Raw genomic sequence first — 9090 nt, 5'->3', positions numbered from 1 at the left:
GGGGGGGTGGCGGTGGTGGCTGTTAGTGCTCTGGTTATCATTATGCATTATAATGCAAAACAATAATCATAAACAATCAGATGAAAATATTTTTAAAATATTTTCAGATATTACAATTCTTTACCTTCATGTTTGCATTTTCCCACCAGGTTCTAAACCTGCTGTGTGAGAGGGGGAGGATATCAAAGTCACCAAGGAAAAATTTTATATAACCCGTATCTTTCTACCCTTCCCTTTCGCAAGACTGTTATGTTGAAAACTACCATTCTTAACAGGGGAGTGGAGGGGATGAGGTATAACCTACATTTCCCTAATGCCTCAAAACTTTTAAACTCAAGAGTTTCAGGATCCTTAGGAATTTATAGACTTTTTTTTTGATGGCAGGGAGGACAGTTCTATGTTTAAATGTACTTATGTAACAAGCTTTCCAAAGGGTAAAAGCGTTCTGTTTTATGTTAAGTACTATCATGTAAGATGTATCAGTATATATTTTTTGCAGCAATTTTAATGATTCTTTCATATCTAGACTGATAAAGATTCTGTTAGTTTTAGAAATATCAGTTAAAGGGAAAAACACTAAAAACTCCTCCTAATTCTCTGAAGATTTCAGAGTAAAATTATTTCTATCTGGCTTTTAATTTAAAGAAATCTTGGTCTTTTACTTTAAATATGTATGTACTTTGTCATTTTCTGTATCTCCCAAGAGACTTTTCTGTCCTGAAATCAGAAGGCATCCCTTTAGATTGGTGGCCCTCAGGTGAATGAGAAATGCAATTGAGATTGAAGAAATGATGAATCTGCTCAAACTATCTCCTCTTCCTTCCATCATGTCCAGCTGTCTAGCTTGAAATATTCACTGTTAAAACTGCACAGCCCCATATCCAGGTTAGACAATTTGGAATTGTTGAGAATCTCTTTCATTAGTTGGCACTACTGATTTTATTAAATAAATTTAATACATTTTGCTTATTTACAATTTATACTCCACAAATCTTCAACATATTTGAGATGATCAACAGTAAAACTATATCCATTATGGAAATAAAAAGTAATTCTTCCCCTCTTTCCTACTTATCCTTCCCAACAATAAAAAAGTGAAAGTCAACTTTGAATTCAACATTTGTTAAAATTATAGGAAAAACAATAAGCCAAAATAATATTTGATTATTTCCTATCAGAATATTCTGATAACCTTAGGCAAAGGGGAAACTGGATAGGTAGGGAAAAGGTTTTGTTTAGGATTAAGAAAATGTGCCAGTTAGTAGGTTTTTGTCTCCCCTTCTAACTGTGTTATGTGATGCTGGAGTGGGGACTTTGCAAACCTCTTTGCCAACTGGCTCCCTATTAAGCTCTGCCAATTATGGGTGTGTGTGTGTGTTGAGAGAGAGAGAGAGGTTTTAAGTACATCTAACATCTTTTCCTTGTTTTTCCAGTTCTAAGGGAGGCAGCTGCTACCTCATTTTTCTCTTTTTTTGCCTTTTCAGTCACCAAATTAACTTTACACCTAATTGATAATTACTTACACTCTATTTTCTGTTAAATAAATAGTCTGACTTAGTCTCATGACTAGATCTTAATGGATACAATGATGGACACCAGGTCATATCTCATGTCTCCTAATATGTTTACTTACATGGAGCAGCATGCCTCCTAAGATAGTCACACACTCCTCCTGAGCTCTTAATTCAAGTCTTCCCATGAGATCAAGCTTTGTTAAATATAATGTTTCTTTTAACAAAGAAGCATGTAAAGCATTGTTTTATTCCATTTTTAATTTTTGGTAAAATTCTTATCATTCAGATTGTCATTTGCTTCGTTTGGATGTGTAAATGGACTATGTTAGTCAGACCCATGACTGCATGAATTACACATGAGTAGAAAAGCTCCATTAGCTCCTCCCAAGGGCTAATTTTTCTATTTGAAAATGGTAAATAAAGTGAGGATGGTGGTCCTAGAAGGTTAAAAACTAAACCCAGTTAGAAGTCTGGTTTATTTAATGCTATCAGAATATTTAAAAAAAAATTAAAGTTGGTAGAAAGACTGCTAGTTCTATACAGAAAGATATTATATTGAAAGTCAGCAATTATTTTCTGCACAAAGTTTAATTTTCAACTTTCTGACAATCCACCATTGCCTTCTCAACATCACCGTTGTCATGGGAAAGTAAAGTTCACTTTTTCTTCCACAGATTAGTCCATTCATAATGCACAATAACCAAGGCTCAGGGGTTTTCAGGACTATAAGGAAATATATGGCCAAGACAGTTAAAAAAAAACAGACAATATAAAAACCAAGATCACGAAGCAGGAAGGACCTGAATTTTGAGTTTAATAAGAAAGTAGGAGCCAAATTTACTTAGGATTACCTTAACAGTGAAGCACAGAAGACAGAGGAATAGCATATTTAAAGTACAGGAAGAAAAAAAACTATCAACCAAGAAATCTAAACGCAGCAAACTTTGAAAGAACTTAGATCCGCCTAACAAGAAATACTAAATAAAGTCCTTCAGACTAATAAGAAATGACTCAGGATGGTAACTTGAATCCACAGGAAGAAATAAAGAGCACCAGAAATGATAAATATGTGAATAACTATAAACAGTATAAATATTCTTATTTTTCTTATAATTACTCTAAGAGATAAAAGATTGTATAAAACAATAATTATATTGTTGGGTTTACTATATAAATGGATAATATATAGCACAAAAAAGAGGGAGGCTACCTTAGAGTAAAGCTGCTATTTTACCAGAATTAGGTCTGTTTTAACCTGATGTACATTGTGATAAATTTTGATGTAAAAATAATACCTAGCATAATCACTAACAAAATAACTAAAAAAATATACTTAAAAATTTGGCAGAGGAATTAAAATAATACAGTTTGACACAAAAGAAGGCTGTAGAGAAGGAACAGATAAACACAAAATGTGACTCATACAACTTAATAGAAAGAAAATTAAACCATCTGATTTAAAAATGGGCAGAGAATCTGAATTTAAATTTTTCCAAAGACATACAAATGGCCAACATGTACATGAAAAGATGCTCAACATCACTAATCAGGGAAATTCAAATTGAAACCCACAATGAGATAGTACCTCATACCTGTTAGAACGGCTATCATCAGAATGACAAGAAACAACAAGTGTTGGTGAAAAAAAGGGAATACTCGTGCACTGTTGGTGTGACATATATTGGTGCAGCCTTATGGAAAACAGTCAGGAAGATTCTCAAAATGGTAAAAATAGAACTACCATATATGATCCAGCAATTTCACTTCTGGATATTTATCTAAAGGAAACAAAAACACTAACTTGAAAAGATACACGCAGCACTATGTTCACTGCAGTATTACTTACAATAGCCAAGATACGGAAGCAACCCCATATCCATCACAGATGAATGAACACAGGCGATGTGCTACACACACACATGGAATATTATTTGACCATAAAAAGAAGGAAATCTTGCTATTCATAACAACCAGGATGAACCTTAAGAGCCTTTTACTAAGTGCAGTAGGTCAAAGACAACTACTATATGGTTTTACTTACATGTGGAACACTAGAAACAAAACCAAACACGAAGCTCATAGCTAGAGAGAATAGGTTGATGTTGCCAGAGGTGGGATTAGAGGTAGACAAAATAGGCGAAGGGGGTCAAAAGATAAAAACTTCCAGTTATAAAATAAATAAGTCATGCTGATGTAGTGTACAACAAGGTGACTAGAATTAATAATACTCTTGCATATCTCAAAGTTGCTAAGACAGTAGATCTTTAAATTTCTCATTACACATACACAAAAAATTTGTAACAATGGTGACAAATGTTAACTATTAACTTACTGTGATCATTTTGCAATATAATTATCAAATCATTGCACTGTACACCTGAAATTAATAAAGTGTTAAGTCAATTACATCTCAACTTTCTAACAATATAAGACATCTAGAAGATAATAGCAAAATGCAGACATTTTCAGTGAAATAAATACTTGCATTCATGTGATTATACTCTAATTGAAAGGTGGATATGGTCAGACTGGATTAAAAAAGCAATTATCCAATTATATGCTGTCTATGGAGACACAATACAGAGTCCAAGGCACAACTGGTCAAAAATAAAAGGATATTAATATACTTGGAGTGGCTACATTAAGATTAATGGACTTTAAGTCAAGAAATATTACTAAAGACAGAGGGACATTTCATAATGATGAATCAAATATCATGAAAATAAATCAGTTTTAGTCTACACTTAGCGAACAAAGGATAGACAATTAAATAACTATAACTAGAGATTTTAATGCCCCACTTTCAATATTGGATAGAACCAGACATAAAATCAAAATGGACATAGATAAATTGAACACAATTCATTTAATCTAATGTGTAGATTGTGGTAAGTTAAGATGCATATAGCCACCCACATTCTATCCAACAGAGAATATATTGGGTTAGCCAAAAAGTTCATTTGAGTTTCTCCATACAACAAACCCACACAAAACTCAAAAAACCATATAACTAATATAATTCTTTCTGGTGAAAACTAGTGCTTTCTCCCTGATTCAGGAAGTTAAGGATATCTATACTCTCATTACTTCTACTTCAGTGTTGTACTGGTGATTTAGCCAACTTAATAATAAGAGAAATCAAGGTAATGTAGATTAGAAAGAAAGATATAAAACTTTAATATTTGAACATGGCATGATGTTATGTGCACAAAACCCTATAGAATCAAAAAAACTAAACTAATAAATCAGTTTAGCAAGTTTTCAGGATATAAAATACACAAAATTACATTATATATCTATGAAAACAATGAACAATCTGAAAATGAAATTAACAATTTCATTCACAATAGCTTCAAAAAGAATAAAATAGTTATGAACAAACAGCAGAAGAGACACACACTTTATCTCATGAACTTTGCTGAAAGTAAAGACCTAACTGAAAGGAGAGATATAACACATTCATGGATTGGAAGACTCAATATTGTTAGGATGGCAATTCTCCCCAAATTGATCTATAGAAGCAAGGTCAGCCTTATCAAAAACTCAGCAAGTTTTTTGGTAGAAATGGGTGAGTCAATACTGAACTTTATATGGAAATACAAAGAACCCAGAACAGTCAAAATTTTTAAAGAACAAAAGTTAGAGACCTTACACTTTTTTTTTTCAAAACTCCCAACTAAAGCTATAATCAAGACATTGCAGTGTTGACTTAAGAATAGACATGTAGATAAAAGTAACAGGAGAGTCTAGAAATAAACCTTTATACTTATGGTCAATCAGTTTTCAACAGAATGCCAAGGAATTCAATAGGAAGAAGAAAGTCTTTTCAGAAAATGGTACTAAAATAACTGAATATCCATATGAAAATAAAAACCTCAGGTCTTAACATTATAACATTCAGAAAAATAAACTCAAAATGGATCACAGATCTAGATATATGAGCTAAAAACATGAAACTTCTAGAAGAAAACAGGAGAAAATCTTCGTGATACTGGGCTAGATTTCTTAGGAATCCTTTTTGTTCCAAAATCATGATCAATAAAATAGAAAATTAATAAATTGGAAAGACCTCATAAAATTAAAAACTTTTGCTCTTCAAAAAGCACCATTAATAAAAAGTCACAAACTAGTAGAATACATTTTCAAGTTATATGCCTGATATCCATAATAGATTAAAAAAAAAAAACACACTTAAAACTCCATCATAAGAATTCAAGTAACCCAATTTAAAAATGAGCAACAGATTTGAAAAGCATTTCACTAAGAAAAATATATGAATGGCTAATAAGCCCATGAAAGGGTGCTTGATATCATTAATCATTAGTAGTGTAAGTTGTTCAGTCGTATCCAACTCTTTGCGACCCCACGGACTGTAGCCTGCCAGTCTCCTCTGTCCATGGGATTTTCCAGGCAAGAATACTGGAGTGGATTGCCATTCCTTTCTCCAGAGGATCTTCTTGACCCAGGGATCGAACCTTGGTCTCCTGCACTGCAGGAGAACTCTTTACCATTTGAGCTACAGGGAAGACCTCACTAATCATTAGAGAAATGCAAATTAAAATCATAGCGAAATACCATTTCAAACTTATCAGAGTGGTGTAATGTAAAAGACTGTCAATATGAAATGCTAGCAAGTATGAGAAGAATCTGGAACCCTCATACATTGCTGGTAGGAATGTAAAATGGTAAACATTTTGGCAGTCACTTCAAAAGTTAAATATTAGCTTACTATGATTATAGTTAACTTACAACTCTCTGGGGCTTTCCTGGTGGCTCAGTCAGTAAAGAATCTGCCTGCAATGCAGGAAACTTGGGTTTAATCCCTGGATCAGGAAGATCCCCTGGAGAAGGGAATGGCGACCCACTCCAATATTTTTGCCTGCAAAATCCCATGGACAGAGGAGGTGGGCGGGCTACAGTCTATGAGGTTGCAAGAGTTGGACACAATTTAGTGACTAATCCACCACCACCACCACCACAACTATCTAGCAATTTCACACTTTGACAACTACCCAAGAAAATGAAAATGTATGTCCATATAAAGACTTGTACATGAATATTCACAGCAGCATTAGTCATCATAGCCAAGGACTGGAAATAACCCAAATGTCCACTGGCAAGTGGAGGGATAAACAAAGACACAGAATATTTTCAACATGACAAGGATTACTAGGTTGCCCTTCTTTAATAACACTCAATTCCCTTCCTCACTGTACCTCCCACTCTACTCCCTGGCCTGCCCATGATCCTTGACAACTACTAAGTTCTCCTCAATTTGTATAATTCTGTCATTTCAAGAATGTTATATAATGAAATCATACAGATGGTAGCTAACCTTTTTGGATTGACTCTTTTCACTTATCACAATACCCTGGAGATTCATTCCAATTGTTGCATGTATCAATAATCCATTTCTTTCTTATTACTGAATAGTAGTCAAGGATATGAATTCCAGTTTCTTTAGCCATTCACCCATTGAGGAAAGTTTGATCTGTTTTTAGTTGTTGGCTATTTCAAATAAAGCTGTCATAGACATTCATTTACATGTTTTTACATGAGGACAAGTCTTTATTTTTTCTGGGATGAACACCCAAGAGTATAACAGCTGGGTGTTATAGCAGTTGCATGTTTAGTTTAAGAAACTGCCCAACTGTTTTCCAGAGTATCTAGGAACTATCTGTTTCAAAGTTCTAGGCTGAGAACGAGAGCAGATCAAACCTACTGAATGGGTTTGGCGAGGCCAGGCTATGGAGAAGATAAATGAGTTAAAGCCAAAGGTGATGAGGCCCTGAGTGCTGGCAACAAGGATGATGTGCCACAGTGCTGCCCTCAAACAATGAGTTAGGTCCCCAGACCGTGTGCTCTCCAGCAATCGCTCTGTGTCCTTCACCAAGAAAGGTGATCATCAAAAGGCTACAAGGATGGTGACAAAACTGTTGACTTAAAACCTGACTGGGGCAAGGGCTCTATTCCCCAAAAGCCATAGCTCTTGAGTTTTTAAACTCATTCAAAAATCACCACTCAAACCTATGACAAGAGTTTAAACATGAAGCAAGTAATCCTCAATCCTCAGCTCAAAGATGGTTTACAGAATATGGAGCCCTGGTCAGCAGAGAGGAAATTCAAGAATCCTTTCATCGTGTCTGATCTATACCAGATGTTGGATAGTGATTCCAGGACAAGGACACTGCTCATGGATCCTACCTACCAGGAACTGATAGGGCAACACACAACAGGCCATCTGACCCGGGCTAAAACTGCAAGATCCGTAGGTCATGACTACCCTCAGTATCTCCTCCAAGGTGATCTGGGCAGTATGGATGAGGAGAAAGAAGCTGAGACACCTCCACCACCACCATCTTCTCCCAAAAAGGAGACCAAGACAGAGCCAATGGAAGAAAATCTTCCAGAGAATAAGAAGCAGGCACTGGAGGAAAAAGAGTTGGGGAAGGATGCCTGTAAGAGAAAGAAAAAAAAAAAAAAACCAACTTTGACTCAGCCTTAAACAGTACGACAGAGCCAACATCAAGACCCCACCAACATGACTCACATGACCAATCAAGGAGCCAGGTACTTCACAAAGGATGACCAGAGTGAAAGTCAGGAGATTTGTGAGAAGGCCTTTGAAGAGCAGCTAAACAAGCGAGAAAAGTATCACCAACAGATCGCCAAACCTTACACTCAAATTGGAAGAGCCTACTCCAAGGAAGGAAAGTACACGGATGCCATCCATTTCTACAAGTCTCTGGCAGAGCACCAAACCCCGGACTGCATAAACCCAGAACAAAGGTAATGAATATATGCAGAAAGGGGACTATCCCCAGGCCAGAAACCATCAAAAAGGAATCTGAGAGACACCAAATTGTACAGCAAGTGAGCTGCCTGCTCCATCGAACTCCTGGAGTTTCAGCTGCACACAAGGACTGTGAGAAATATATCCAGTTAGAAATGACTCTCACCAAGGGTTATCCATGGAAAGCAGCTGCCCTAAGAATCAACAAAGGACTATACAAAAGCCATGGATGTCCACTATAAGGCACTAGACCTGGACTCCAACTGTAAGCAGGTAGCTGACAGTCACCATGGCTACACGGTGTTACAGAACCACCAACACAACAGCCTTGAAGACGTGAAGAGATAGGCCATGGCCAAGGTGCAATAGATGAGTGACCTGGCCATGTGGCTTAACTTGGAACAGATGCTGAAGAACCCTGGCACTCAGCAGACACTTAAAGAATCCTGCAATAATGTGGAAGCTCCAGAAGCTGGTGGAGGTGGGTCTGATTGCAATCGGGTGATGACTCACTCATCTCCTTCCCTTCACCCTCACATAGAAAAAGGAGCCAGAACTGTGGCAAGCAGCATGGAGCAGAAGGGACAGAAGGGACAGACAGGGAAAGGAGAACAACTTATCTCTCTATGTTTATAGAGACCAATGTGGAAGACAGAGATTTGTACTCCAGTTATTCATGTAGCCTCTCGGCCCTTCTTGCACTAACACTGTCTCTCTTGCTGCCCCCAGATTTCATGTCTCCCACCAGTGCTCCTCAGTCACTGTCCAAGCTGCTCTGCCATA

At 36.4% G+C, this 9090-nt stretch overlaps 1 pseudogene; it reads left to right on the top strand.

Moving 5' to 3' along the window:
- The first annotated feature begins 7261 nt into the window (after nucleotides 1-7261).
- LOC104981957 lies at nucleotides 7262-8812 on the top strand (annotated as a pseudogene).
- Nucleotides 8813-9090: the final 278 nt, after the last annotated feature.

The sequence above is a fragment of the Bison bison genome, unplaced genomic scaffold (genome assembly GCF_000754665.1).
Source record: "Bison bison bison isolate TAMUID 2011002044 unplaced genomic scaffold, Bison_UMD1.0 scf7180017864525, whole genome shotgun sequence".
Lineage (NCBI taxonomy): Eukaryota > Metazoa > Chordata > Mammalia > Artiodactyla > Bovidae > Bison > Bison bison.
The sequence above is the reverse complement of the archived record's forward strand: the minus strand, read 5'-3'. Positions and strand labels throughout refer to the sequence as shown.